We start from the raw sequence: 22130 nt of genomic DNA, 5'->3' as shown, positions 1-22130 counted from the left end.
TAATCTAGGCTAAAATTTGAAAGCAAACAAACACAAACACCTATTCTCTGTTTTCCATCAGAAAATCCTGAAATTCTGCAACAAAGTTACCTGAGCATCTTACAAGTGAGCACTTGTGCCGAATTTTGGCTCAAGCTGAATGAATTCACTTTCTGGGTGGAGGCCAAGGAAACCATTGGGGAGGCTGACTGTCACGTGACAAATTCATGGGGTATAAGTATCAGGGAGAAAGAGGAATATCTTGAAAACTGAAAGTTACTTCTGGACCTCCTTCAAAATATTGGTTGATATCTTGTCTCTTGCTTCTTCCAAGGTGACTTGGGAGCACCTTTCATATGCCATCTACAGCAAAAAAACACTCAGGTGCAAGTGGGAATCTTGAGTCACTTTGAGGACCATTGCACAAAGTCCTAAGTCTTCAGCTAAGTGCACCCTTTCCTTTTCTGGCTCAAGGGAGTGACACAGTCTAGCCATGCTCTCTGGTACAAGCAAGAGTCCATGACTACCTCTGCTTCTATGTCCCATTCAGTCTCTACCTCTACAAATGCTTTGGTTTTACCTCCACTCCTGCTTCTATTTGGCCACACTTCTTTCTGCCACAGCCTCAGAGTAAGGGTCAAAAACTTGGTAGGGGAAGTAAAGGAAGAAGAGAATTGAATTAGAAAAGAAGAGAGGGAAGCAGAATGGAAGGGATGCTCTTCCTGAGAAATACATGAGTTTTTTATCTACCAAATCACAGAAATTATTCTTCTTATGGTTTACAAAGGCATTTCACACTTGATCTATGATTAAATTTTCATAGTGTCCCTGTGTGCTATAGATTACTGTATAATATAGGTCATACAACATGATTATTATAGTTATCTTAATTTCTTACTCTTATACTGGTTAAGTAGAATGGATTGATCAAGTTCTTATGGCAGAAGATGAATAGGACTAACATTAAGACACACTCTCCTAACACAAAGAAATTTCTTTTCTACCAAACAGTATCTTACATGTGTAAGAGAATTATTTTAAATTGAGTATATTTTAAGTTAAAGATAGTATGATGTTTGGAAGCAGCATAGCAGTTGCTAAATAATGTGTTTTAGGTGCTGGTGTACTAGACTGTACTACATTGTGATTATCAGTTTTCTCCTTCCCTTGGTTATCAGAAAACCTATCACAATATTAGCAATGGCTATTTCACATGAATGTACATTTATTTGTTTCTTTAGAAACTGAGGGATCTCTTTTGGTGTCATGTAATAAATTGTGCAATTAACCACAGCTATTTTATAGCTAAGATACATTGTCATAGCTACAGTGGATAATACATTAAAACACAAAGGAGGGCACAATTATTTGCTCACATCCTGCAAAGACTAATTCAAAGACAACTACACTTAAGATGATAATTATGCTTCTGATTTCATCTATATTTCCTCAACCCTTCTAGAGAAAGCTTATCTTCATCATTTTTATATCTATACATTTATTAACCAGCATTGCTTCAACTCAGTTTTCTGAGAAAGTCTCAAATTTTTTTTAAAAATATGAGCTCTTTCCTTAACCCCAAACTGGAATGTTCTATTTAAACTATCATTTTGATATCACACTAAGATTGTAAGTTGAGGAAGATAAGGACCCTCCAATTCAGAGACAGGTGCCTTATCTCCAAATTTTTCTTTATTTATCTAATAGCTCCAAATCAAATCATTTTTGTTGCCTATCTACTTCAATAAGTTTTAAGTAGCTAAAATCACAGCTATATAAAGGTTACAATGGGGAGAAAGCTGCAATGACTCCCAACACTTTGACTAAATAAATTTAAGCCAGGACATAAAGAAATTATGAACTTGGAAAAATAATAGGAGGATAATTTTTTTTAAAGGAAAACATTTAAAAAATGGAAAAGAGGTAGCAATTTGTGTATGCTAGTCATATTTAACAATGCTGACCTGGTTAGCAGAAATAGGAGGGATCTAAAATTTTTAAAACATGGTCTACATAGGGCAATTCTACTCAAATTAATTGTGTGAATTTTACCCTAGGCTTTGGCAGATCAGATTTATCTGTGATATGCCACGCCTTGGAAGGGTATGATCATCAGCTGTGGCACAGATCTGCAGTGGTTCCATAGTTAGCAGCTCTTGGGTTCTCACAGCTGCCCACTGTGTCAGGAACATGTAAGTTTGTGCCTGCCTCTTCCCATACTCTAAAATTCATTATCCCATAATTACATTGCTGAAAGTTTATCTGTCAAAATTCACTTCTAGAATGCATGACCATCTCACTTATACAGATATCTTTTATTTTAGGTTAAAAAGAAATTGCCTCACTGTGTTTGGCTTATTAGTACCACTGTTAGTAAATTCCTCTGCTATCCCATAGTCTGTGGACTCTTTATTCACAGGTTTCTGATTTCAGTGAAGATAAGCTAGGGACCTTGTTTATCATGAGTAAAACAATATGCTGGAAAGCCTGATGTAGATTTAAGGTTCAGGTTTTCTAATGAATGTACTGTAATAAATATTTGCCTGTGCCCTCAGGAATCCTGAAGATACTGCTGTGTTACTGGGCCTGAGGCACCCTGGGGCACCACTGAGAGTTGTGAAGGTGTCTACAATTTTACTGCATGAGAGGTTCCGGTTGGTGAGTGGGGCAGCAAGAAGTGACCTGGCATTGCTACACCTCCAAGATGCCCAGACCCCCATTCAGCTCTTATCACTCTTGGGCTATCTGAAGAATCTGAATAGCTCAGAATGATGGCTTTCTGGGCCACAAACTATTATACCAGGTCATCGGTTACTTTTCATATTAGGGTAGTAGTTCTAAAAAAATTAGGTTCATAGTTTTAATATTACAGTTCAAGGCATAAGTATAATCACATTTGTATACATTATTAATTACAAGATATTTAATCCACATCATAGACCCACTAGGAGATTTGTTTTTGGTTTATAAGATGATGGATCTGATGATAACTTCACAGGATTTTAGATCTAACAGAAATTATATGAGGAACTTTGTACAGTCTACTTTTGTAAAGCAAAGTAGAGATGATTTCCTTCCCAACTCTTTGCTCACTTTGGAACAAAGGAAAAGAAAGGGTTTTGTATAGTTTTGTTTAATTTTTACCTCTTTATGAAAATCTAGTCGAACTTGACTTGGAATTTTGAATTCCAAAAGTAAAAATTGACTGGTTAATTTTACAGAGTGGAATTTAAAAAATTATTAACAAGTGACAAGGCTGTCTACATTGACTCACCACTTTAATTTCAGCAATTTGGGAGCTTAAACTAAGAGGACACTGAGTCCAGGGATTTGATACCAGCTTGGATAATATAGCAGGACTTCATCACTAAACACATAAACAAAAACATAGCCTGATTGATATTGCACACATGTAGCCCTAGCTATGTGGGAGGCTGAAGCAGGATGATAGCTTGAGCCTAGGAGGTTGAGGCTGCAGTGAGTGAAGATTGTGCCAAAGCACTCTAGCCTGGGTGACCAAGCAGTAACTTGTCTCAAACAAACAAAACAAAAACAGGCCAGAAATGTTGGCTCACGCTTGTAATCCCAGCATTTTGAGAGGCTGAGGTAGTGAATCACCTGAGGTCAGGAGTTCCAGACCAGTGTGACCATCATGGGGAAACATCATTTCTATGAAAAATACAAAATTAGCCAAAAGTGGCGGTGTGTGCCTGTAATCCCAGCTACTCAAGAGGCTGAGGCAGAAGAACTGCTTGAACCCTGGAGGGAGAGGTTTCAGTGAGCTGAGATCAGGACACTGTACTCCAATCTGGGTGACAGAAGGAAATCCACCGTAAAAAAAGAAAAGAAAAGTGACTAAAAGAGAATGAAATAGAAAAAATGTGTGATGTAAAATGTTAATGGTGATAAAGTGAACTGAATTTCTGTGTAAAGTTATTGACACAAGTTTAAAGTGATGATGAGACATAAGTGATAAGACAAATCATAGTTTTATCTTAACACTTAGGGTTTAAATTTAACATATGTTCTTAAGGATAGTTATAGTCCATTTGTCTTTCTAGGAGGGACTGATGACAATTCAGAAATGTTAGATGCATGTGATGGAAGCTTCCAGCTGTATCCACCTGTACCCTGACACAGGCAGTTCCGTTGTTTGCTTCATTACTCAGGACTAAGACTCTGATGCAAGTGTGGTACACTGTCAATTTTTTTTTCTTACTACATGATAGAAACCATAACTTTGACCCTATACAAAAGAGTATATACTACATATGCTTAAATGATAAATATAAGTGAAACATTGATCAGTAGGACCATTTTAAAACTCTTTAATTACAGAACAAAGTCTCTGAAAAATTTTTGTTGTTAATCGCTGAGTTTTCTTACATGGGTTTTCAATCTCTAGCCACACTATATAGCTAGTATGCTGCTCTACACACAAATTGGACATTCTATATTATTCTCTTATTCTAATAATAGTATCTTTACACCTCAGAGTTTAAACCAAGTCTCACTTTTTCTATTTCTCCAATTAAAATAACTTTTTAAGATTTAATCTTCAATGATTTTTTGTAGTAATACTTTTGAAAGTATTTGATCAGGATGATTTATTATGCATTTATCTGATGTCTCCCTTTCTTCTGAATACATCTTTTGTTATCCACTTATTAAATCTATGATTAATAATTTGGAATAGGGATTTAAATCTAAATTCTATGTTGGAATTTACAGGAGTCAGTGAGCCTAGGAAGTGCCACTATGTACAGACCAGTATCTGGCATTGGCAGTTGGAGACAAATAGGCTTCACCAGTCTCAAAGCCCTAGCTACTACAGTGAGTCCACATTTTTCCTGAATCTTATCTATTCAGCAAAAGAAGGCCACTCAATAAACCAGGCCCTTGTGCCTTCGGTAGAAACTCTGAAGTCCTCTAGTCTCCTTTAAACAGACAACCACACTGCCGTTTTCCTCAATAATAATTACTGCAGCCCAAGGAGTTTGGTAGCCTACTGAGTATAACCAGTGGTGCCACAGTCTGGTCACAGTATGACAAAACACCAGAGCATCAATGAGGAAAATCTTGACTTAGCCTTCCAGAATCTATCTAAATATACCTTCAATAAGTATCACTTTTCTTCATAACAACTGCTTTCTACCTACTTCCTGAACTGATGCATGGCCTTGGATTATTTTCATTCTTGAAAATGATTCAAAAGTTCATATTTAGTATGAATGTGAATGCAGGATTTATTCACCAGCATAAAAATTTTCAAAATGATGTGAAATCCAGGTGTGGAATTGTATTTGTTAACTTTGTCTTTCAAAGTATATTTTTATACCAAGTAACTCACACAGTTTTTTGTAACTATCTGGATATTCTCCTCAGGTGGGGGAAAACCAGTATCAGAGTTCTTGAAGAATTTATGAAAAAGAAAATGACAATAGTATATAAGGTTTTACATATTCACAATACTGTATTTAGTGAATGAAAACATTACTTTTAAAATCCTACTTAAGTACTGAGTAAATAAATAAAGCATATTATTTCAATAACTCTAAAGTACATGTTCATGAAGAAAATACAGCAAGGGTTAAAATGCATAAACAAACAAATGAGGCCAGGCGTGGTGGCTTGTGCCAGTAAGCCCAGCATTTTGAGAGGCCAAGGCAGGGCATATCACTTGAGGTCAGGAGTTTGAGACCAGCGTGGTAAATATGGTCAAACTCCATCTCGAGTGAAAATGCAAAAATCAGCTGGACATGGTGGCATGTGCCTGTCATCATACCTCCTTGGGAAGGCTGAGGCAGGGGAATCACTTGAAGCTGTGAGGCACAGGTTGATGTCAGCCGAGATCATGCCACTTCACTCTAGCCTGAGTGACAGAGTGAGATGCTGTCTCAATACACACACACAAACACACACACACACACACACACACAAACACACACACACAGAGGAAAAAAAACTGTACTAGAAAAAGAGCTCACTGGCAAACTCACAAATCTAACAGAAAAAAAAATGTTCTTTAAACAAAAGTTCCACAAGAGGCAAATTAAAAAAACAAATGTATCACCTTGCATATAAAGTAAAAATAATAAATTGAATGGAACCACAAGGGGAAGAAATCAAAATTTACAAGTAAGTACTCTAAAAGAAGCTGAAAGTCACTCAAAAATGTTCTGGATTCTATGTCTCTATATTGCAAAAATGATCACAAAATTTGCAGGAGCAGAACAATCAAAATGTATCTTAAAACTCAATAAACACTTCAAGTCTCACATAAGAATTGTAATGGAAAATGGACATGTCTGCAGCATTTCCATACAAATCTAAACAAGCAATATTTCTTCATACTCATTGTTTCACTATTCTAAGAAAATAACTTCCATATTAATATTAGTTGATGTGACAAAGCAGGTCTTCACCATGATAAGTGACACTGGGTGTCCACACCAGTACTCAAGAGGGTCTTAATTTCCTGCCAGTTTCCCTCCCTGGGCACTGAAGGTCTCAGCCATTTTGCAGTCTCTTCACATTTCCTCCCCTGTGAGCCCAGTGTGGTCCTCCAGATTCGCTGTGTAGTGCCCTCTCTTGTCTGGGTGGGCAGGCAAGTGTGAGTGAAGATGGCAGAGGGGAGAAAGCATGTCACGGGAGCCTGGGTTCATTGTAAATGAAAATGATGGGCCTGGGAGAGACATTCTGGGAGGACATAGAGACTGGCCTTGGGGGGACATCTGCTTGGAGGGTGACAGGTCCCTGGTTGATCCCAAACTGAGCCCCAAGTGGTAGCCAGCCTTAAGGTGGGGAAGGGAGCCAGAGAGGGATGATGAGCTAGCTATCCCTTGAGCCTTGCTTCTCACCCACTGACCTTAGACATTTATACCTTTTAGGTGACTTAAGGCTCCCTAATCCTTAAATGCAAGTGTTTCAGTTCCCTGATGGCCTTTTCTCCTGTAGCCTGGGATGTCTCACTGCTGTCTCTTCCCTGAGGCTTGTGTTCTCCATGTGGGGCACAACTCCAAGAATCAAAGGCCCTTCAGTCCCAAGCCCGAGACTGCCTAACCTGGCCTCCTCTCTGTTCCCTCTCTAATGGCCTCCTTCCCTCGGGAAGTACTGCAGGGGAATGAGCCACAGGCTCTGGCTGATGATCTGGGGGACTGCAGAAGCTGGTAGAGGACAGGTCAGGTCATGGCTCAAAGCCAGTTCCCCAGAGGCCAAGGAATGACCAGCAAGGTTTTTTCCCATGATGCCCCACCGCGGCACCCACCTCGGCACCCACCTCAGCAATCCTGCCGAAAGCTGGGTGGCCATGGTCAGCCAACCAGCTGAAGAAGGTCACATGGAGGTGCACTGCCTGAAGCTGGAGGCTTGACCTTCAAGACCCCACAACCACTGGACTGCAGTGGAATGAGACACCCTGTTTCTTGGAGGGATGGGAATCAGGAAGGTTCATGCCAGACCTATCCTCCCACACACAACCTCCCCTACCATGCTGGGAGGCACTCCTTACTGAGGATGCCAATGCAGTACTCCTGAATGATCACTTCATTGTGGAAGTCAAGGTTGTGACAAAAGGAAAACTTCATCCTCATGCCGGTACCCGGGGTGGCTGAGTTCCTCCACCTCCCTGGCCAAGAGGGAGAAAGAAGATGGACTCAAAGGACCATTTCATGGACTGTTGTGGCCTGCTACATGTGTTTCCCTTTCCCAGCTCTCCCACTTAGACACCCCTGGGCCCCAGGGGGACTTCAACCTGACCCAGAAGCCGGACCCCTCCCGCTGATCCAGGCTTGGCAGCATAACCTGCAAATCCATCATGTAGCTCAGCAGGACTTCATCATTTGTGATCCCAGCCCATATCTGGGTGTGCCCCACAATCTACTTCTGGTCTAGGAGCTGATGGATGATTTGGGTGGGGGGCATGACAACCTGCAACTTTGCAAGATCATGGAGAGCATGGGGCAAGGCTGTCACCCAGGCCTTTGACCTGGCACCACACCTTGGTGTGGTGGTCTTGGCAGAGGGTCGAGCCAGGCCCAGGCAGCCTGCTCTGAAAAAGGGCAGGCACAGAAGGAGAGGGGAGAGGTTTAGGGGGCAGGGTGCTCTGGTGTGAGGCGGCTGCTTCCTCAGGGTTCCTGAACTGCAGGAGGCCCTTATGTGCTGGGGCTTGGACAGGCTCTTCTGCTGTCCGAGTGTGCAGTGTCCTCTTCTAGTCTCCCTGAGGGGTGGATGTGTCCACCAGATGGAACCTCTGTGGGTTGATGGGGCTGTAAGGCTGTGCCTGGCTCTCCCCATGGGGCTCACCTGGGTGCAACAGAGGCTATATATGCTCAAGGCCTACATCTGTTTGGATGCAGCAGCAGCAGAGGGAAGAAAGCTTGTCTGTGGAGCTGGTGCCTGCGTTGCAGAGGACAGCAGCCCAGTGCACCTTGAACCCGAGTCTTGAGCACCTTGTGTTTCTGGGGTGAGCATGCTGGACACAGCTATGGGGAGCAGGGATAGTTCCATGGCTGGCATGGGCATACAGACTCCCCTTCATCCAGGGACTTTCACAGGGAAATGTGCCCTTCAACTTTCTGCTGTGCATTAAGGGTCCTTTTGTGTTGCTATTCTCTTTTATGAGTGCTGTGCTTTGCTTCCTGTACCTAGTCTATGTGCCCACAGGGCAGCCACAAGCAAACTGCCCTCCTATCTGCAGAAGTCTGGCTCCTGCTCCCCTCATTGTCCTCCATCCCCTGACTCCTGGATGACCCCCGGTGCCTACCACCTGGCTCCTCCCAACCCCACTCCCAGGACCTAGACGCCAACCCCCTGCTGCCAGCCATCCCAAATTGGCAGCTGCAAAGACATGGCTCTGGCCCAGAAGCTGGGGATGCCCTGTGGCTTGAGGCATTTACAGAGCCCAGCTGCAAATGATGGACCTCCAGCCAGTCCGTTGCGGGCCGGGGCCTCCTGGAGCCAGGGACAGGCTCTACCCAGTGGTCCTCCTGCTGCTGCTCACTTCCAGCTTTGCCGTGATGTCATCCACCAGTAGCATGCCTCTTCCACCAGGCCGCTCTCTCCTGCAGAGCCTCCAGACTTAACACGGTGCCCTCCTAGGGCTCCCACAGATCAAGGTCTCAGCCGCCCACCCAACGCCCCTGGCGCCCCTGGACTCTGGGGGCCGCTCCCCGAGAGTCCCATGGGCCTCGCCTAGCTGAGAATCACGTCTCACACCTACGTGGACCCAGGATTCCTGGGGAGCCCTGCAGGACCCACAGCCTTCCGCACTCGTCATAAGGCCCAGATTCCCTGCAGGGTTAGCTGCACACAGGAGCGCTGGAGCCATAGGCAGAGGCCCTGGGCTTCCAGAGCCCCGCTAGCAGGCACCGCGGCCAGTGGGTGCTGCGCTTACGGGAGCCTCTGCGCCAGCAAGGCAGTAAACACAGGTTATCGGATGGGCGACCACGGCAGCTTGTCTCTGGTGTGCCCAGGGCATAGGACAAGAGATCATTTGGAATACCCCTGGGAGAAAAGCATCCTCAGGGAGGAAGCATGGAACTTGGAGTCTGTATTTCCCTAGATCTGAAAGAGTCCTTGCGGGGTTTTGACTTCTGGTGCAGGCGAATTCCACCCCAGCAAGGTACCAGATGAGTTTCCTCCCACGTGCCCTCCCTGCCCCACTCTCTGAAAGCCACCGCGGCTGCCCTTGTCCCAGCAGGCAGCGCTGGTCCCTCTCTCTCCCCTGTGGATCTGCAGTATTCAGTACCATCAGCCTAGCCTGCCTAATGAAGTGAGATGTTTCATTTGTTCCCTGTGGGTCAAAGGCTTGCCACACTCAGGATGCCAGTTAGGGTGTAGGTCTTCCATGCCCACAATTCCAAAGGGATCATAGTCCACGTGTGCCTGAACCCACCACCACCTGGCACAAGCATCTTCTCAGAGGAGGCTTACCGCGGAAGGATGGAACTGCAGGCCACCCAGGGGAGGGGCGCCTCAGGAGACGCCTACCGCTCTCGCAATAATTGGCCGATGCTCACCGCCCTTGCAATGACTGGCCGCTGGAGGTAGGGGGGATTTCCAGGCATGGCTTCTGGCTTCCTTCCCAGTCAGGCCAGCTCCAGGGATCTTTCCAGCAGTTGGCCTTGTGATGTCCCAAAGCCGGATGCATATGACCTGAGGGCCTGGCGACCCTGCGGCTCTTTGTCCTACTGAAAACCACCTGTAATTTCTGTTTCTCTGCACAGGTTGGTCTCTCGCCAAGAACAGAAAGCAAAGGTTTGGGATTGTAGGGAATGGGTTTTCTATGTGTGGGCATTGAATTATGCGAGGAGACAGTGGGGAGAGAACTCCTTAGTGCTATTAAGAACTCATTTTTGTTAAACTCATTGATTTTTCTTGAGGATTCTACATTTAACCGTCGGATATGTCCGACATGTGGGCAAGTTGTGGGAGATAGTGCTGCGGTGCCATTATTTTCATGTGCACTTTTTATTAAGGTAGTTTTTCTCTGTGAATTCGGTCATAATTCAAAATACATGCAATATACTTAACCACCGCGATTAAATACTTGTACTTTTAGTCAGCACATGTCACGTATGTGATTTGCCTGGTGAGAATTATCAGATTTTGGCATACTTTAGTGTATGTAGCAGTCTGGGGCTATAGATTACCTCAGTTCAAATTTGCCTCTGTAAAGCCTGTAATTGTCTCCTTCCTTATATGACAGTATTTGAAACATATTTCATGTATCTGTGGCACCTAAGTAATTTAAACCGAGTAAGTGGGTGTGATCAAGTTAAATGGAGCTGGATAGAGTTAAACGGAAACAAAATAGATCCGCTTAAGTTATTCTATTAACCTGGCACACGGACTTACTCTTGTAATCCTAGCATTTTGGGAAGTGGAGGTAGGAGGACGCCTTGAGGTCAGGAGTTGGAGACCAGCCTCGATAACATAATGGGCTCCTTTAATCTATTGCCATTTTCGCACCAGGGACCGGTTTAGTGGAAGATAATTTTTCCTCAGACAAGGGTTGCCCAGGGGAAGAAGGCAGTGAGATGGACACGTTTCGGGGTGGGCGCTGCCAGCGGGGCCCCGAGGCCCACGTGGTGGGGTGGGGCTTCTGGTGGCAGCAGTGTGACGGGGGCAGGTGGGGCAGCAGGGCTGCCACAGGGACAGGGTGGGGCAGCGGGATTCCGGAGGGAGGCTGGGGAGTATGGTTTCCTGATGAAACTGTTCCACCTCAGGTCATCCTCAGGCATTACATTCAGGCCACAGACAGGTATAGTGTGAAGGCCAGTGTTTGGGGATCCTTGATCTATTATATATTTCAAATCACTAAAAGATGGTAAAATATTTAAAATGATCTCCCCATAGAACATTTTAATTAGCTTGATTTAATCTTTCATCCAAAAATCACGCTGGGCGTGGTGGTTCACACTTGAGATCCCATCACTTTGGTAGTCCCAGGCTGGCGGATTGCTTGAGCCCAGGAGTTAGAGACCAGCTTGGGCAATATAAGGAAAACCGTGTCTATTTAAAAAAACACAGAAAAATTACCCAGCCAGCTACTTGGGAAGCTGAAACGTGGGAGGATCAGTTGAGGCTGGCCTCAGGAGTCTGCAGCGAGCAGTGCACTTTGGCAACAGGAGATATACATCTCAAGCAAATAAAAATACACAAAACATCACATTGTACTTCATAAATATATAGTTTTCAAATAAAATTATTTAACTGGGGGCATTCTTCATATTGCAACCTAGGAAAATTACAATAGCTTTTCTTATCTAATTTTTAGAAATGAGATTTTGTCACCTACATAATAAAATGCAGCATTTCTCCATAAAGTCAGTACCCCTTTTGCTCTGTATGTTACAAATTTTAAATATTTAAAGTAAGAAATTAAGAAATACTAACAAGATGTTAGCCTCTGGAAGGGAAGTTTACTTGAATTTTCAATACAGTATATAATAAAATTTTATCTTTTTAGCTTGTTTATTTTTATCGAAATACAGATGATATTTATTTTATTATTATTTTTTTTTTTTTACCATTTACAGCACAATGGTAGAAGCAGATTGTCCTGGGAAGCTTTTCATTTTTGGCCTCAATAGAGAAGCCAATGAAAAGATGCTTAAAGAAGTATTTGTGAAACACGGTCCCCTTTTGGAAGGTAACTTTTCTTTTCTTTTTTTGAGACGGAGTCTTGTGTCACCTAGGTTGGTGAGTAGTGGCTTGATCTCAGATCACTGCAAGCTCCACCTCCCTGGTTCTGGACATTCCCCTGCCTCATCCTCCGGAGTAGCTGGGACTACAGGTGTCCGCCACCACGCCTGGCTGATTTTTTGTAATTTTTAGTAGAGATGGGGTTTCACCATGTTAGCCAGGATGGTCTGGATCTCCTGACTTCGTGATCCTCCTGCCTCAGCCTCCCAAAGTGCTGGAATTACAGGTGTGAGCCACGGCACCTGGCCTCGGAAGGTAACTCTTAAAGCCATGTGTGTTCATGTGTGTGTGTGTATGTGTCTGTCTGTGTGTATTTTCATATGTATATTTCAATATATATGTTTAAAATGTGTATGTTATATATATATATTTTTAAAAATATGTATTTTTGCAAAGTTCATTGTATACATACATTAAAATGCCTTATCATTTGTAAGCTCTTATTTTGAAGTATCTATTTGATATTTGAAAAATTCTCATAGCAACAGGTGAAGGGTCTGTGGTAAGGATCACTTACTACTTAGAAAGGAAAAGGAGGAAAAGTAAATGTGTTATGGAGTTAGGGAACAAACTGGAATAAAATAGGCTGACTATAGGGATGATTTAGTGTTAAGAATCATAGTAGTGATGTGAAATGCAGTTTGTTTTTGGTTTGATGTAACTTTCAGATAGTACCTTGGTGAGTCCATTATATAGATGTAAGATGTTTTTATATATTTTAGACCTTCTGATAAAGGGTCGAACCAGCAAGTCCAGAGACTTTGTGTTCATTATTTTTGAGAATGCTGCAGATGCTAAGAATGCTGCCAAAGATATCAATGGAAAGGTAAGAGTCCCTTATTAATAATACTCTAAATCTGGTTTTCAATTAACAGTATTTCTAGATCTTTGTAGTATTACTAAAGTGTTGAAGATAGTAGAATGTCATATGGACCAAAATTATTTAGCCACCCTCTTCTTTGTGCCGTATACCTGCAAGTGTAGTTGGAAGGGTACTGCAATTAACATTATATAAATTAATATATGGTAACTTTTTTCTATTTTTGTATTTCAATATGAGTGTAAATAGATTTTCAAAGGTTTCCAAGAGCATTGAAACCTAGAAGGAACTCTCCTGCAAATGAAAGGCCTAAATGAGCATTTATTAAATGCTCTTAATGGAATTACTTCCAATTCGTGGAAATATTTCTATAGCATATACAAACTGTGGATAGACATCTAGACAGACTCACAAGAAGGAAAGATTCTCTCCCATTTTCTGAAAATATATTCTTGAGAAAGTATATTTAAATAAGACCTTTACAGTTAAGGAGGTGTTAAGTACATGAAAATAGAAAATAATATCAGAACATTGAAGCTGGATAACAGAAGAAGGAACTGGAATTTTTGCCCCATCCTTGCTCTTTTCTCCTAAGGACGTTTTTTTCCTTTCACCAGAGTAATTTATGTAACATGAATACCTATTTGCTCATTTTCCCAGTGTGTTTGAGGACATGTTTTGATCAAAACAATGGTCTCTTGACCTATTGAGTCTTAAATCTACGGATTGTGTGTTTACTAAAGTTTTAAAATTTTATGTGATTCTACTAACTGTTGAATTCCTTTACATTCTAGTCAAGATCATTCCATTCTAGGCCCTTTAGAGCTTTTTTGCTTTATAGCATTATCCCAATCTGTTTTTAGCTCCTGTTACTCTTTATGCTACCCCTAAAATGCTTTTTTGGACTCTTGAAAACTATTCTTTTCTATGTATGTCTCAAAAATAACAACTCATCCTTCAAAAACAACTTTGATTTTATATTTTCTTCCACATTGCATATCATAGATATTTTGTACTCACTGTACCACGTATTAATCTACTGATTGTTAAATTGTCTACAGGGCATATTTAAGGCTTCCTAGTTGCTTTTATTTCTGTTACATCTAGTACACTTGCTGGCACATAGCAGAAAGTACATTTTTATTCACTCTTATAAATTAATGTTTTAAGCTGTGGTAGAAACCCAGAGTTGCTTTTGATTCATGGCTTTGTGGTAGTTATGGAGATAATTTTTACTTGTGTATAGTCATCTACGATAATTTCTTTTTCCCCCTAGTTTTCAAGCACAAGAGCAGGTAATCTGTGCAGATATTTTGCTTGTTTTTTTTTTTTTTTTTTTTTTTTTTTTTTAAGATGGCGTCTTGCAGTGTTGCCAGGCTGGATTGCAGTGGGATGATCTCAGGTCACTGCCACCTCCTCCTCCAGGTTCAAGCAATCTCCACCTCAGCCTCCTTAGTAGCAGGGACTACAGGCACATGCCACCAGGCCCAGCTAATTTTTGCAGTTTTAGTAGCGACTGGCTTTTACCCTGTTGGCCAGGATGGTCTCTGTCTCTTCACCTCATCATCTGCCCGACTAGGCCTCCCAAAGCATAGGGATTACAGGCATAAGCCTCTGTGCCCAGCCAATGGTTATTTTCGAATTACTTCATCTCACTATTTTATTGTGTAAGCATAAATATGAATGTTATATGCACATAAATGTTAAGACGGCCAACAAAGGAGATTCTTAGAGTTTTCAGGGGCAATTAATAGTTTAAGGAATTTTGACTGACTTTGAAACACTAGGAAGGAAGCAGCCATGTGCAAATCTGGGGAAAATGTTTTGGGCCCAGAAATAACAGAAGAAGTTTCAAGGTAGGAAAAACTGGTGATGTGGCTGCAAGAGGTCTTGTAAAGGATTTAAGATCTTCCCTCAAATAACAAAAACCATGTAATTTTAAAAGAGGTATTTATTATCTGAACTGTTTTCAAAAATTTCTTTGTCCTATAGAAAAGATTATACTGAAAAATATTATTGTGAAATTGATTAGCACATTTAAGCCTTTCTGAGAAACAACATGAAGTACTATATTAACAGTCATTTTTTAGGGACATGTCTAAGGAAAAGTAAGAAACGAATAAGGTAAGAAACCTTAATGAGATCAAACAAGGATCACATTTACAGAAACATTTCTAGAGTAAACACAGAATTATAAATCATATGGGGACATTTTATGTAAGTGTTAGCAGATCAAACAAGAAACAATTCACAATAACTAATTTGACTAATCACTTTGAATAAGTAACCTCATTTGTTTAAATGACACAAGTTTCATTGGGACACTGAAACTTTTAAATCAGTGATGTGAATACAAAGATGAAGTGGATTATATATTGTAAAAAAAAGATGTGCCACATTCCTCCATAGAATGTGTGATGGGTTAATCTTTTTTGTTTAAGGTGTTATTTTTTTAATAATGGAGAAGTTTTCAAGGAATTTGAAAAATAGAATTTGTGTTTGATCATTTAATGGAAGGCACGTGTTCAGTAAATGTCTCATATTTGATATTGAGAAAAGCATGTTCATTTTAGGAGAAAAAAAAAAGTTTGCTTTGGGAGAAAATATCTAGAATTAAACTATAGTTGATGTAAAAATGTTTGTAAAATGTGCTTAGGTTTATTCTTGCCAATGTTAGTGATAGTAACCTTAATACTTTTAGTTGTTGGATGGAAAAGCAATAAAAGTAGAATAAGCAGAGAAACCATCTTTTCAAAGTGGTGGTAGGTGAAGACCACCAGTTTCTTCAAGAAACAGAAGCTCTTCAGGAAGTCTGAGATCTGCAAGAGGAAGTAGTGGAGGAACAAGAGGGTGGCTTCCCTCACATGAAGGACACTTGGGTAATGTTCTAAAATATAAAGATGGAACCATAGGACTGAAAGAAAATAAGTTTGAAGATATCAAAATTTCCCAATTTTATTTATTTCCTTTATGAACAGAAAATTAACATATTGATAAGAAGCAAAATTATTTCTAAGTACTAAAGGTGTATCATAAGAATGATTGCTCTAATATCTAAAATTTGTTTTAAAATTATAATAAATTTGCATTGAAATAACACAGATTTCAAGCTGAATTCAGTTTATGAATGCTGATTGCCTGTACTCAACAGGTGTTCTGAAGAACTCATTTATATTCATTATACTTGGTAGAGTTTTCTACTTTGGGGTGGAGAATTTTGTATCAGTTGTATTATCAAAATACAATGGAATATTTAAACTTTCCAACAGGAAAAAAAGTAATTCAGTACTTAGGATTGATTTTCCAATATTAGTTTTTTTGTGTATACATGTGCAAGCATGTATGCAAATCCATTGCTTTGTAATTTTCATATGGACAGTTGGTACATTGGCCTGCCATAAAGCATTTTCAATTTAAGAAATGTAGAATTTTAATTTCTAAAAAGAGTCTGTGACTTTGGAAAGGACAAAATCAACCGCTTCACAGATATGTATGTATCTTTCTTGCTGGAAGGTGAGTCACTGAAAATAGTATTTATGAGTGATTTACACAGTAGAAATGAGGGGTCAATTTCTACATAAAAATGAAAAACTAACCATATATATATATGTATGTATATATAGGATGAGGGTGGGTGAGGAGGCTCATGCCTGTCATGTCAGCACTTGGGGTGTATGGGGCAGGTGGACCACAAGGTCAGGAGTTCCAGACCAGCCTGGCCAACATGGTGAAACCCTGTCCCCCCTAAAAATACGAAAAATTAGCCTGGTGTGGTGGCACGTACCTCTAATCTTAGCTACTCAGGAGGCTGAAGCAGGAGAATCACTGGAACCTGGCACGTACCTCTAATCTTAGCTACTCAGGAGGCTGAAGCAGGAGAATCACTGGAACCTGGGAGGCAGAAGTTGTTGTGAGCTGACATCATGCCATTGCACTCCAGCCTGGGCAGTAGGGCAATAGTCCATCTCAATCAATCAATCAATCAGTAAGCCTATCGATTAACTTGTATTATCTGTTAACCAACCTTCAAAAATCTATCATTTAATTTTGTGTTTTGATGTCCAGATGTGTAATTAATTATAGTTGTTTTTTAAATTTAAATTGCACTGTTTGCTCCATTTTAAGATGTACAGCTTCATGGTTATTTTGTCTCCATTGATCTTGAGGGAGAGGTTCAATAATACTATGCCATGTATGAGAATGTGTATATTCTAACCTATAACACCACCTAGCAATTGGCATATGTCTACAGTTTTTGTAGATATATATATAAATATATTTATATTATTTAATAAGCTATTCTTAAAGATTATTAAAATTTAGCATAGTCTAATCTGAAAATTAGTGTTTCATAAAGGAATTGCAAGAATTCTATACTATGTTAACAAATTTTATAGATAATGTATTTTCTTGATATGTGACCTTTTGATATTGTAAATATTTGAATTTCTTTGAATGGAATTTAGTTTATGATATGCTGTGAAAATATTTCCTCATAACAGAATGACATAAACAGTCAATTATCATTTTTCTTTAATATTTTTATGTATGTTATACTTAGATATTTTACTGATCTTTAGATAGTAAAATATCTAAAATACTTAGATATTTTACTGATTTTTTTGGTAAAATATTTACAAAAAAATATTTTAATATTTTTATGTATGTTATACTTAGATATTTTACTGATCTGCTCCCTGTTCACTCCCCACCTTTCCTACATCTGTCTCTCACACCAATATATTATGATTCTTGAGTTTCTTTCTAGATTTTCTAAACAGACTTTTATTGCTTGAATTGTACTCATTTCATATAGAAATGTTAATTTTATTAGTTTAGACAAATGTGAATTTGTAAGATTATAATATGTAGAAAATCTTTATAAGCAATTAAAACTTAGCCATTCAAGAAACAGTGATGCTAGTTAACTAAAATGATTTTGTTCAAAATACAGATGATGATGGATATGCTCTTGATCGCACATGAGTTCTTCTAGGGGAGCCGTTCCAGTTAAAAGAGGTCCATCTTCAAGAAGCGAAGGTCTTCTTCCTAAAAAATCTGCTCCTTCTGCTGTGGCAAGAAGCAATAGTTGGATTGGAGGCCAAGGTAAATGCTACCTGATAGAAAGACCATACTTTGTGTATGACTAAAAATGAGCTATTTTAACTGGATTCTTAAATTTAAGTTCATCAATTAAAAGAGAAGTGACACATCATTGGGCATAATTACTGATCGATAGCTTTTATTATACTTTCTATCTCACTAGGTACATTTCAGTTTTATGCTGAAGAAATACTCGAGTTTCTCATTGCAGATGAAATAAGTGACTAGAGTGAGGCCAATATTCCTTTTAATCCTGTGTTTGCAAGATAATTCCCCTTAATATTTCTAAAAGTTCCTGGCAGTATTCTTTGATAGTAGCCTTCTTCATCTGAAGAATTCTTCCATTTCCTAGGTCCCCTGGTAGTGGTCCTCTGGTGTCACAATCGAAAATTTGCTTGAGTTTCTTTGTTGGGTTGGAGTCTTGCTCTTACCAGGTCAGAGTGCACTAGTGAGATGATGGCTTACTACAGCTTCAAATTCCTGGGCTCAAGCAATTCTCCTGTTTCAGCCTCCTGAGTTGCTTCAATTACAGGCATGCATCACCGCAACTAGCTAAATTTTTTTTCTGTACTTTTGTAGAGAGGATGTCACTACATTGTCAAAACTGACATTAAACCCCAGGGCTCAAACAGTCCAGCTGCCTCAGCCTTCCACACTGGCTTACAGTGTGAGTCGCTGAGCCTGGCCATCCAGCTTCTGAGACCTCAGTAATGTTTATGTGCAAGGCATTCTTATTGCTTATATGAAGACCCAAAAGAACTACAAGAACATTTAGCATAAAAGGAGTCACTGGGCTTAAATGTTATTTAAAAATAAAATTAAGTCTTGAAAGGTAGACATGAAGGAGTACAATATCCTTAAATTAAGTGAATATCACAGAAGTGCAGAGTTATGAAATATAAGGGCATATAAATCAATAATTAAGGGTGTACTGGGATACCGGGATGTTTAAACATTAACACAAGATCCTTAGTGTAAGATTGGAAATTATTTGAGGAGAGAATTTAGAACTAAGCAACCTGAGGTGAGCAGTAGGATTGAACGGAAGTAATATTTTTGAAAAAGAGAATCATAAGATTGCAGACCAAACAGAAGAAAGCAAGACAATAAATAAAAGTTCTTAGCAAGGAAGTTAAAGCAGAACAAATTAAAGTTCTTACTTCGTCCTCCACCCTATTTTGGAGGAAACTGAAAACTGCCATTTTCAATTTTACATTTCATATGGAGAGTATCAGTGAAATTAGGTATTTATTGACTTCAGGATACACAAGCCAACACATTTTCATTGGAAAATTAGCCATTGAATATATCATAGGTGAAAGACTGACCTCTAAGGAATAGCACATAAAGAGTATATTAAAGGAGAAGTTTTTATATTTTGAAATAGCAACAGTGTTGTAATGACCCCTTTAACAGTATTGCTTATTGCAGTAAAAGTAAACCTTGGCTGTCATTAGAAAGTTTTCACTAGTACATTTTAATGTGTCAACATTTAAGATAGAGCCAACCACTTAGAGACAAAGGAGAATTTTTTGTAAAAATTTAGCATGCAGTCATTCAAAGGTAGCATTATTTGTGTATGAGGTGGATTGAGCAACATGGCAAAATTTACCTTCTTCAGCTGAGAAAGGACAATGTATGTAACTTTAAAATTCTTGAAGAGTTTGGTGGTTTTATGTGTTTTCCCTGTGTCATTGGTAGTAATTTATATGAAAAGAAAAATACTAAGTTGTTATTTACCTTTACAAATGAACGTTTACCTAAGAATTAATGTCTGCCTTCTGCTTTGTTAGAAGAAGTGGCCTTGCAGGGGCCATGGGATTATCCAAAGCCATAAGAAATATTCAGTGCCACGACTTTCTGGTAATTTAAGGAACGAAGAACAGAGTCATAGAAGAAATAATTTTAAAAAGTTGTTTGAGAGAAGAGAAAATAGTATTTCAGACTTGCTGTTCTTTACATGTTTCATCATTTTAATATTAAAGGTCCCATATCACATAGAAGAGAGAATTATGGAGGTCCTCCTTGCAGAGAGCCAATCTCTTCCTGGAAAAAAGACCAGATGTCTCCAAGAGATGATGGTTATGCAACTGAGAATAGGTAAATAAAAAATGGAAAAAAAAATAGTTGATTTTTTTGTTATGGTGATGAAATTCACATAACAAAATTAATTATAAGGTAAACAGTTAAGTGGCATTAAATATATTCTGTGTTGTGCAGCAACCACCTCCATCGAGTTCCAAAACATTGTCATGACTCCAAACTAAAACTCCAGCTACCAATTGAGCAGTCCCTTTCCTTTTCTGCCTTCCCTCAGCTACTAGCAAACAGCAATCTGTATTCTGCCTTACATGTTGTGGGCATTTAATGTTTTGGGCTCAAACACTGCATGACTTTTTGTATCTGTCTCTTTTTGTTTTGCATGATATCCTGAAGTTTCATTTACATCATAGCACTTCACTCCTTCCACAAGCTGTTAACCCATTATTTTATTTAGGTTGTTTCCACCACAGTATTTCTATGCACCAGTATTTGTTTGAGTACACTTATTCAATTCTGGGTGTATATAGAAGAGGAATTGTTTGGTCCTATCATAATTATGTTTGTTTTCTTGACGAACCACCACATTTCTCCATAGTAGCTGCATCATTTTCTGTTCCAGCTAGCATTGTATCAAGGTTCCAATTTATCTTCATCCTCTCAAACACTTGCTATTTCCTGCTTTTTAAAATTTATTGCCATTCTAGTGTGTGTGTGAAGAATGGTATCTCTCTTTGGATTTGAAATACGTTTTCTGAATCACTGATTATCAGTATCTGTTCCATGTGCTTTTTGGCCATTTGTCTATTTTATTTGGGGAAATATCTATTTAGATGTTTGGCATTTTGATTTTGTTTAAGTTGTAAGTTAGTTATGCTTTGGATACTAATTGTTGAAAATTTAAAGTTTGTTGCTTAAACTTATGCACACAGAAATCATCCACTTTCCCAAGAAACTAGGGATTATGCTCCACCATCTAGAGACTATGCTTACCGTGATTATGGTCATTCCAGTCATGGTGAATATTCCTCTTGAGCATATATACTATAAAATTTCCTGGACTTGTGAAATAGATTTCTTAAATGGTTCATTCTGATATTAAGAATTTTTTTTTCAACTTAGTGATTGTGATGGCTACGATGAGGCCCGTGGTAGAGATCATTCTGAATGTCCATGTGGAAGTTCTTATAGACATGCATTTCAGAGATAAGGTAAGGGTACGGGATGGATTTGTAAATTATATAATTGTATTTAATAGACCAGGTCATTATTTTAATGAAATTCTAAGGAAAAGTATAAAGGAGAAATATAACCTGTTTAAATATTGAGTATTTTTAACAGTATAAAGCATAGGGAATGACATGAAGGTGAGAACTTCAGTTCACATTCAGAAAATATGACTCAATATTTACTTTAGAGTTAAATTTGTTAAACTTCAAATACTGTTGTTACGCTTCTTTTTAATAAAACTTTCTGACTATTGCAGGCATAATTAATATCCTGCCAACAAAGGCAGACAAAAGTAGATATTTCCAAATAGTACTTTAACTAATTCATGCTTTAGTGATAGCAGTAATGATGTTTAAATGTAGTCCAACATATTATTTGATCAACACTGTAGGTACCTCTCATGGTGCACCACCTGCATGAGGGCCTCAGTTGTCTCATAGTGGAAGCACCCGCCATGATTATAACAATACATGAGATAGATAGGCAGAAGTCAGGAGAGTTACTCAAGGAGCTGTGGTGATTTTTATTCCTGTGGTCATGAGCACGTTGGCAGAAAAGACAGAATGAATCCACCTTCTCTAGATAGGGTGCACCCTGCTCCTCGTGAAACTTGGTAGCTCAAGTTATGTGGCATCTACAGGAGATGGTGGGGAAAGTTGATCGAAAAAAAGAGCCCAAAGCAGATATCAAAGCAAGTATTCAAAATAATAGTTATTGCATACCAAACCTTGTTTTCAAATTGAAAATTGAC

At 39.4% G+C, this 22130-nt stretch overlaps 2 pseudogenes; both read left to right on the top strand.

The window, feature by feature from the left end:
- The first annotated feature begins 498 nt into the window (after positions 1-498).
- On the top strand, positions 499-9013 carry LOC134760938 (arginine esterase-like; annotated as a pseudogene).
- A 3011-nt stretch (positions 9014-12024) lies between these two features.
- On the top strand, positions 12025-21899 carry LOC129053501 (RNA-binding motif protein, Y chromosome, family 1 member C-like; annotated as a pseudogene).
- Positions 21900-22130: the final 231 nt, after the last annotated feature.

The sequence above is a fragment of the Pongo abelii genome, chromosome Y (assembly GCF_028885655.2).
Source record: "Pongo abelii isolate AG06213 chromosome Y, NHGRI_mPonAbe1-v2.0_pri, whole genome shotgun sequence".
NCBI classification, from domain to species: domain Eukaryota; kingdom Metazoa; phylum Chordata; class Mammalia; order Primates; family Hominidae; genus Pongo; species Pongo abelii.
The sequence above is the reverse complement of the archived record's forward strand: the minus strand, read 5'-3'. Positions and strand labels throughout refer to the sequence as shown.